General features: G+C 43.6%; 1 non-coding gene across 1 annotated transcript; it reads right to left on the bottom strand.

Annotated features, from left to right (window-relative positions):
• Positions 1–6,522: 6,522 nt before the first annotated feature.
• LOC133233098 (U6 spliceosomal RNA) lies at positions 6,523–6,626 on the bottom strand. The gene has a single exon (XR_009731578.1). It is a non-coding gene; the product is annotated as a U6 spliceosomal RNA (small nuclear RNA).
• Between the last annotated feature and the right edge of the window lie 2,797 nt (positions 6,627–9,423).

The following is a 9,423-nucleotide window of genomic DNA, read 5'->3' as shown; positions in this document are numbered from 1 at the left end:
AGTTAAATAAGCAGGGTGACAATATACAGCCTTGAGGTACTCCTTTTCCTATTTGGAGCCAGTCTGTTGTTCCATGTCCAGTTCTAACTGCTGCTTCCTGACCTGCATATAGGTTTCTCAAGAGGCAGGTCAGGTGCTCTGGTATTCCCATCTCTTTCAGAATTTTCCACAGTTTATTGTGATCCACACAGTCAAAGGCTTTGGCATAGTCAATAAAGCAGAAATAGATGTTTTTCTGGAACTCTTTTGCTTTTTCGATGATCCAGCGGATGTTGGCAATTTGATCTCTGGTTCGTCTGCCTTTTCTAAAACCAGCTTGAACATCTGGAAGTTCACAGTTCACGTATTGCTGAAGCCTGGCTTGGAGAATTTTGAACATTACTTTACTAGTGTGTGAAAGTGAAGTTGCTCAGTCGTGTCTGACTCTTTGTGACCCTGTGGACTGTAGCCCACCAGGCTCCTCAGTCCATGGGATTCTCCAGGCAAGAATACTGGAGTGGGTTGCCATTTCCTTCTCCATACTAGCGTGTGAAATGAGTGCAATTGTGCGGTAGTTTGAGCATTCTTTGGCATTGCCTTTCTTTGGGATTGGAATGAAAACTGACTTTTTCCAGTCCATCTTTAGCTGCAAAGAATATAATCAATCTGATTTCGGTGTTGACCATCTGGTGATGTCCATGTGTACAGTCTTCTCTTGTGTTGTTGGAAGAGGGTGTTTGCTATGACCAGTGTACTTTCTTGGCAAAACTCTATTAGTCTTTGCCCTGCTTTATTCGTATTCCAAGGCCAAATTTGCCCGTTACTCCAGGTGTTTCTTGACTTCCTACTTTTGCATTCCAGTCCCCTATAATGAAAAAGACATCTTTTTTGGGTGTTAGTTCTAAAAGGTCTTGTAGGTCTTCATAGAACCGTTCAACTTCAGCTTCTTCAGCATTACTGGTTGGGGCATAGACTTGGATTACTGTGATATTGAATGGTTTGCCTTGGAAACAAACAGAGATCATTCTGTTGTTTTTGAGATTGCATCCAAGTACTGCATTTCGGACTCTTTTGTTGACCGTGATGGCTACTCTATTTCTTCTAAGGGATTCCTGCCCGCAGTAGTAGATATAATGGTCATCTGAGTGCAGCCATAAATAAATAAATAAAATACTATGTTGTCAATAGCCAATGGGGTGAACAGTGATATATTTGGTGTCCTGTCTTGTGTATTAGAGAGGAAAGGCTATGGCATGCTGTGGTAACAAATTAATCTCCAAATCTCAGTGGCTTAACCCAACAGAGGCAGATTTCCCATTCACACAGAGGTGCTGCAGGTGGGACAGCTCTCCAGGCCAGCTGTCTTTAGTATAATGACCAGACACCCAGTCTTCTTCCTCCTAGTGGCTCCTCCACTTCAAGCCATGGCTGCTGTAGTCATCACTAAAGGAAAAGAGAGAATAGAAGGGTCAGACACCAACCCTAAATGCCTTGGTCCAGATATGACACACCTCACTTCCATTCATAACCCATTGATCAGAGTTAGTCACATGGCCCAGCCTGCCGCTAGGAAGGCTGGGAAGTGAGGGGGAGCACATGGCTATTTGGTTTGCCTGAAGCACCTCTGCCACACAGGTGTCCCAGGAGACAGAGGCATAAGGGAATTCACAGACTGTGAAGTTGTTTACCTAGGCTTCAGCCCTACTCTTCTATTCACTAGCTATGGGACCTGGCTATGACAAACCTAGACAGAATATTAAAAAGCAGAGATATCACTTTGCTGACAAAGGTCCATATAGTCAAAGCTATGGTTTTTCTAGTAGTCATGTATGGATGTTGAGAGTTGGACCTTAAAGAAGGCTGAGCACCAAAAAGTTGATGCTTTCGAACTGTGATGCTGGAGAAGACTCTTGAGAGTCCCTTGGATACAAGGAGATCAAACCACTCAATCCTAAAGGAAATCAACCCTGAATATTCATTGGAAGGACTGATGCTAAAGCTGAAGCTCTAGCACTTTGGCCACTTAATGTGAAAAGCCAACTCATTGGAAAAGACCCTGACGCTGGGAAAGATTGAGGGCAGGAGGAGAAGTGGGTGGCAGAGGATGAGGTGGCATCACTGGCTCAATGGACATGAGTTTAAAGCAAACCCTGGGAGATACAGAAGGTTAGGGAAGCCTGGCGTGCTGCAGTCTATGGGGTCGCAGAGTCAGACACAACTCAGTGACTGAACAGCAACATGTGACCTGGGAAAAGTTCATTTCTCTGAATTTTGCTTTCCTTGCCTGCAAAATGGGGACAAAATAAGAGTCCTTAGTTCATTAGATTGTTGGGAAGATCAACTGACGACGCATAGTGCTTTGCTATGCCTGGCACATGGTAAGCACTAATAAATGGCAGTACTTGGGGGAATCCCCTGGTGGTCCAGTGGTTACAACTCAGCGCTTTCAAGGTCATGGGCCCTCATTCCACCACCCGTCAGGGAACTGAGATCCTGCAAGCCGCAGAGTGCAGCCTAAATAAATAAATGGCTATTTAATTAGTCTCATTTTGTTTATAAATTGGAAGATCCTCAATATATGATAATTGAAAAACATAGCTGAGGAGACTTCCTTGGCAGTCCAGTGGTTACGACTTCGCTTTCCAACACCAGGAGTGCAGGTTCAATCCCTTGTCGAGGAGCTAAAACACCGCATGCCTAGTGGCCAAAAAAATTAAAACATAAAACAGAAACAATATGTAACAAATTCAATTAAGACTTATAAAATGGTTCACATCAAAAAAATATATCTTCAAAAAGAAAAATATAGCTGAGACACCATCAAAGCTTGCATCAGGCCTGGTGTCTCCCTTTCTCTAGCTGGTCCCCTTCTCAGGACCCAGGAGGGCTGAGTGGAGCCCCTTGCTCTCCTTCTTACCCTCTTGAAGAACCTATAAGGACTGGAGGACGTGATGCCCCCTCTTCTGCCCCCTCTCCCGGGGTACACATATCCGAAGCCTCAGTGTTGGTTGTGGGCAGAAAGTCTTGGTCTTCATTTAAAGGAATTCCAAACGTTAAGACCAGGTAAAAAAGGGGGAGATGTCCCCCCAATTATTCTTGCTCAAGTTTACAGCAAATGAGAGCCTCAGAGATTGGAAGACTTCAGCATGGGTATTAAAGTCCCTAAAAAGCTTTGTGGAGGAGCTCAGATTTAGGCAAGTGTCTTAGAAGGAGAGGAACTTGAGGTGGCTGAGTGAGGTGGAAAGTGACGTTGGAGACAGAGGAAGGCATGAGGAGCCCAAGTTGGGGATGGGGTGGGGAATAACCCTTCACATACAAACAGCCCTCTACAGTTTAAAAAGAAAGACTGGTGGGACAAGGTAATGGGACTCAGGGATTTCTCTGATGGTCCAGTGGCTAAGACTCTGCACTCCCAATGCAGGGGGCCCTGATTCGATCCTTGGTCAGAGAACTAGAGCCCACAAGCTGCAAATAAGAATTCACTTGCCGATACTCAAGATCCCAACTAAAGAACATGAGTACCCAATGAAGATCAAAGATCCTGCGAGCCTCATCTAAGACCTGGCACAGCCCTGAATAAATAGATTTTCTAAATGCAGTAGGACTCAGTGGCAGGGCCAGCAAAATCCAGGCTCTCCCTTTCAGTGTCATGCTGTCACTGGGAAACAGTTGCAGAGCCAGGGACCACATTTCCCAGGCTCCCTTGCATCTCAGTGCGGCTCCAGACAGATTTCTGCCAATAGACTGTGAGCAGAAGTATGTGTACCACATGTGCCAAGGCTTTTGAGATATGGTCACACATTTTGTGGGGTTTCTTCCCCTCCCACCAAAGGGGTGCCAAGGATGACAGGCCAGGGGATGGTAAAGCCTCAAAATGCAAAAATCCTGGTCGCTAAACTCCTGTGTGGAAGAACCTACAAACCAAATGCTATGAACTATACACAAGTGAGATGGAAACACTCTGCATTTGTGGGGATGGGGTGGGGGTTACTTGTTACAGCAATTTGCTGTTGTTTAGTCAATAAGTAGTATCCAGTTCTTTTCAACCCCATGGACTATAGCACGTCAGGCTCCTCCCTCCGTGGGATTTCCCAGCAAGAACACTGGAGTGGTTGTCACTTCCTTCTCCAGGGGATCTTCCTGACCCAGGGATCAAACCTGACTCTCCTACATTGGCAGGCAGATTCTTTACCACTGAGCCACCAGTGAACCCCTAGCACTGTCTTGAAAGTGAAAGTCGCTCAGTCGTGTCCAATTCTTTGGGACCCTATGGACTATAAAGTCCATGGAATTCTCTAGACCAGAATACTGGAGTGGGTAGCCTTTCCCTTCTCCAGGGGATCTTCCCAATCCAGGGATCGAAGCCAGGTCTCCCACATTGCAGGCAGATTCTTTACCAGCTGAGCCACAAGGGAAGCCCAAGAATTCTGGAGTGGGTAGCCTAATCCTTCTCCAGCGGATCTTCCTGACCCAGGAATCAAACCGGGGTGTCCTGCATTGCAGGCGGATTCTTTACCAACTGAGCTATCAGGGAAGCCCTTAAAAGAAGTATACCTTCCTTTGAAGGGGAGTTGGGAGCACTGTGGGGAGTACAGAGGGGTGATGGCTCCCCTCCTTGGCACTGCCACTGTCCCCCACCCACAGCCATTTTGCCCAGCAACTGGGCAGCTCCTGTGCCTCCTGTCCTTCCCAAACCCTTCCCCATAAAACAAGGACAAGACCCAGGATGGGTGGAGCTTGGGCTTGTCCAGTTTTTTCCTTGGAAAAAAAAAAAATCTTTGAAATCTTTCCTCAGGGCACGAGTTGGAAGGTTTGGCCCTTGTGAGAGGTGTGGGCAGCTGACTCTATAATTGGGTGGGGCAACATTAAGAAATGGGGCGAGAGAAGCAGTTAGGGTGGGGGCTGCCCTGGGAAAGCCAGCCCAGAAGGTTGGCAGTTTTGAGCAGATTAAATCCTAGGTGTTTCAGCCTCTCTCCTCCCTGCCAGCTGGGCCAGTGAAAGACCCATTTTCTCATAGAGAGGGCAGAATATGCCACTTGTACCACCAAGGCCAGCTTACCTGTCCACAAAGGGCCACGCTCAGCCCAGACCATAGAGGCAGCAGCCCCACTAGAGGGCTAGTTGAATGATGTTGGGGAGGAGAACACAAGAGCAATTTCTCAAGGATGCTTGGCACTGCCCTGCCTTCCCTTCCCAGGAGGGTATTAAGGAAGGACGTCCCTTCTTAGGAACAGGACCGAGAAAGGAAATCAGTCTTCCAAACTATGTTGTGCCTCTTTTCCTCCCATTACATGGCCACGGCATTCTTGACCCTCTCAGACCCTCTGCAATTCCCTGTAAATAAAGAGCACCGCCCTACCCCCATTTCCCACACCTAGGATCTCCTGTGGGTTGTCTTTTCTGTCACTGTTCTGGCACTCAGCTCTGCTGCCAACAATGGAAAATGAAATTTGAAAATTTTCCATTTACAGTAACTTTTTTTTTTTTTTTTGGCTGTGTTCATAACCTTTTTTTTTCCCCCTAAAATACAGGCAATATATTATCTTATATAAAGACAAATTCAGAGTTAGGACAGTTCTAGGCTAGTAAATTCAGTAGCTTAACAATATTATCTATCAGGAACCTGGGTCTTTCTACCTCTCCACCATGCCTTCTTCAGCAAGCTGCTGTATCTCTTTAGGATGACTAACCTCATACGACCTTAACCTTTTGATCTTAGTTCCCCAACCAGGGATCAAACCCTGGCTCGCTACAGTGGAAGCGCAGAGTCCCAATCACTGGACCACCAGGGAAATCCTTGCAATAGAATTTTTTAAAACAACATTAACTACTTTGGGAAAAATTTCACAAATTATGTGTAAGACCTCAGCAGTGAAGTCTATAAAATATGGCTGAGGAAAAAAAAAAAAAAACCCAACATATTGCTGAAAGAAATTCTAGAAGTCCTAAAGAAATGTAGTGCTATATTCATGGATTGGAAGACTCGATATTGTTGAGATGCCAGTTTCCTCCAAAATGATTTTTAGATGCAATTCAATCTCAATCATAATCCTAGCAGATTCTTTCCTAAAAATTGACATGTTGATTCTAAAATTTTTATGGAAATGCAAAGGACCTAGGATGTCTAAAGCATCTTAAAGGAAGAACAAAGTGGAGAATTTGCCTACCTGTCATTATGAATTACAAGACTACAGTAATTGAATATTGCAGCATTATCATAAGGTAAATGACAATGGAATAGAAAAGAAAACAGAAATAGACCCACAATTAAACAGACACTTGATTTTTTTTTATAAAGTCACCAAAGCAATCCAAAGGGAAAAGGAAAGTCTTTTTAATGGTTCATTTTAGAACAACTGAAAATTAATATAAAAAAATTAATTATTCCCTCCATCACACCATTCACAAAACTTGATTTGCAATGAATCATAGACTTCAATCAAAAGTTAAAATTCTAGAAGAAAATATAGGAGAATGTCTTTGAGACTTGGAGGTAGGCAAAGGTATCTTCAAAAAGATCATAGAAAGAAATAACTTTTTTTTTAAGTTATGGAACCCTTCACGAATTTGCATGTCATCCTTGCTCAGGGGCCATGCTAAGCTCATTATCATTTCAATTTTAGTATATGTGCTACCAAAGTGAGCATGAAATGACTACTTTTTTAAAAGTTTGAAGAATTAGACTTCACAAAAGTGAAATCTGCTCATCAAAATACACCATTTGGTGTAGTATAGACAAGACTTCCGTCAGTTCAGTCATTCAGTCATGTCTGACTCTTTTCAACCCCATGAACTGCAGCACGCCAGGCCTCCCTGTCCATTACCAACTCCCAGAGCTTACTCAAACTCATGTCCATTGAGTCGGTGATGCCATCCAACCATCTCATCTTCTGTCGTCCCCTTTTCCTCCTGCCTTCAATCTTTCCCAGCATCAGGGTATTTTCCAATGAATCAGTTCTTCTCATCAGGTGGCCAAAGTACTGGAGTTTCAGGTTCAGCATCAGTCCTTCCAATGAACACCCAGGACTGATCTCCCCCACATGGACTGGTTGGACCTCCTTGCAGTCCAAGGGACTCTCAAGAGTCATCTCCAATGCCACAGTTCAAAAGCATCAATTCTTCGGCACTCAGCTTTCTTCACAGTCCAACTCTCACATCTGTACATGACCACTGGAAAAACCATAGCTTTGACAACATGGACCTTGACAAAGTACTGTCTCTTGTTTTTGTTATGCTGTCTAGGTTGGTCATAGCTTTTCTTCCAAGGAGCAAGTGTCTTTTAATTTCATGGCTGCAGTCACCATCTGCAGTGATTTTGGAGCCCCCTAAAATAAAGTCTGTCATTGTTTCTACTGTTTCCCCATCTATTTGCCATGAAGTAAATGCCATGAAGGTAGTCATTGCTTTCTCCAGGGGATCTTCCCAAACCAGGGATCAAACCTGGGTCTCCCGCACTGCTGGTGGGTTCTTTACCAGCTGAGCCACCAGGGGAGCCTAGACAAGACTTAAGCTGTGAGAAAATATTTGCAAAATGTATTTGACAAAGGACTTGCAGAATATGTAAAGAATCCCTACAACCCAATAAAAAATAAAATCCCAATTTTTTAAATCGACAAAAGATTTGAATAAAAACTTAATAAAGGAAGATATACAGATGGCCAAGGAGCACATGAAAATGCTTAACATCATTGATCATCAGGAAAATGCAAAATAAAACCCTCAGTGACACCAATACACACCTACCATAATAACAAATAACCCACAATATCAAATGTTGACAAAGAGGGGGAGCAGTCAGAACTCTCAGACATTGTTGGTAAGGCTATAAAATGGTACAACCACTTTGGATAAAGATCTGGCAGTTTCTTAAAACAAAAGCCACCTATGATCCAGCAGTTTCACTTCTAGCTGTTTAACTAAGAGAAATGAAAATATGTGTCCTCAAAACAACTCGTACAAAAATGTTCACAGACACTTTATTCATAATCTCTGAAAACTAGAAATAGCTCCAGTGACTATCAACAGAATAATACATAATTCTTCTGTTATAATCATATAATGGGACATGACTTAGCAATAAAGTGGGATTAACTACCAATACATACAATATCATGAATGAATCTCCCATTTTGCCAAGAGGAACAAAACTAGACACAGAAGAGTACCTATAATATGATTTTAATTATATGAAGTACTAGAACAGGCAAAACTAATCTATGGTGGGGAGAATACCTAGGTGGGGAGAGGAAGGGACCCACTAGGAAGGAGAATAGAGAACTTGGAGGTGATGGTGATGTACTGTATCTTGATAGAGATTTGAGTTTTATAGGTACAGGCATCTGTCAAAATTCACCTAATGTATTAATATAAATAAGATTTGTGCCTTTTTTATGGGTTTCCCAGGTGACTCAGTGGTGAGGAATCTGCTTGTCAATGTAGGAGATACAAAACAGGAGGGTTCAATCCCTGAGTGGCGCAGATCCCCTGTAAAAGGAAATGGCAATCTACTCCAGTATTCTTGCCTGGAAAATTCCATGGACAGAGGAGCCTGGCAGGACAGGATAAACAAATATTGAACTTCAGTTAATTATATACATCCTAAAGTGTTTAGGGGTAAATTATGCTAATGTCTGCAATTTTCCTTGAAATGGTTTAAGAATTCTTTCTCTTTTTGTTTTTTTGTTTTATCCATGCCGTGTGGCTTGCAGGATCTTAGTTCCCAACCAGGGATTGAACCCAGGACTGCAGCAGTGAAACCAGAGAGTGCTAAGCGCTGTGCAGGCATGCATGCTGAGTTGCTTCTGTTGTGTCCAACTCTGTGTGACCCTATGGACTGTAGCCCTCCAGGCTCCTCTGTCCATGGAATTCTCCAGGCAAGAATACTGGAGTGGGTTGCTAACCACTGTACTGCCAGGGAATTCCCTCAAAAAATTTTTTTAATGCAGGGATAGGTGAATAGGTGGGTGGGTGGATGGATGGGTGGATGGACGGACGGATGGATGGAAAGGGAGAGAAAGAGAGGGATGCGTAGATACGTGATTAAGCAGAATGAAATGTTAATTGTAGAACCTCAGTGGTAAGTATGTGAAAACTCACATGCAATTCTTTTTAAAATTTTCTGTATATTTGAAATTTTTCATAATAAAACGTTTTGGGGGAAAAAAAGCAAATAAATCTTCATCAACCCAGTCTGGACTAATTTCCCTCTTTCTAAAAGACCACTGAGTTCCACACCCTTTGTCACATCATTCACTGAAAATCATTGTTGAGCCACCGTCACTCAGACACTCGTCCCAACCTACCCAATCCCTCTACTCCCTTTTCCAAACCCTCCCCACCCTGGGGCTCTCTGGAACTCCCACTCTACCCATTCTGGAAATCTCCCCCTACTTCCTGGCCCTGATGGAAACCAAGCTCTCCCCTGAGATACTGCTTCCTGCTCAA

The sequence above is a fragment of the Bos javanicus genome, chromosome 19 (assembly GCF_032452875.1).
Source record: "Bos javanicus breed banteng chromosome 19, ARS-OSU_banteng_1.0, whole genome shotgun sequence".
Taxonomy (NCBI): Eukaryota; Metazoa; Chordata; class Mammalia; order Artiodactyla; family Bovidae; genus Bos; species Bos javanicus.
The sequence above is the reverse complement of the archived record's forward strand: the minus strand, read 5'-3'. Positions and strand labels throughout refer to the sequence as shown.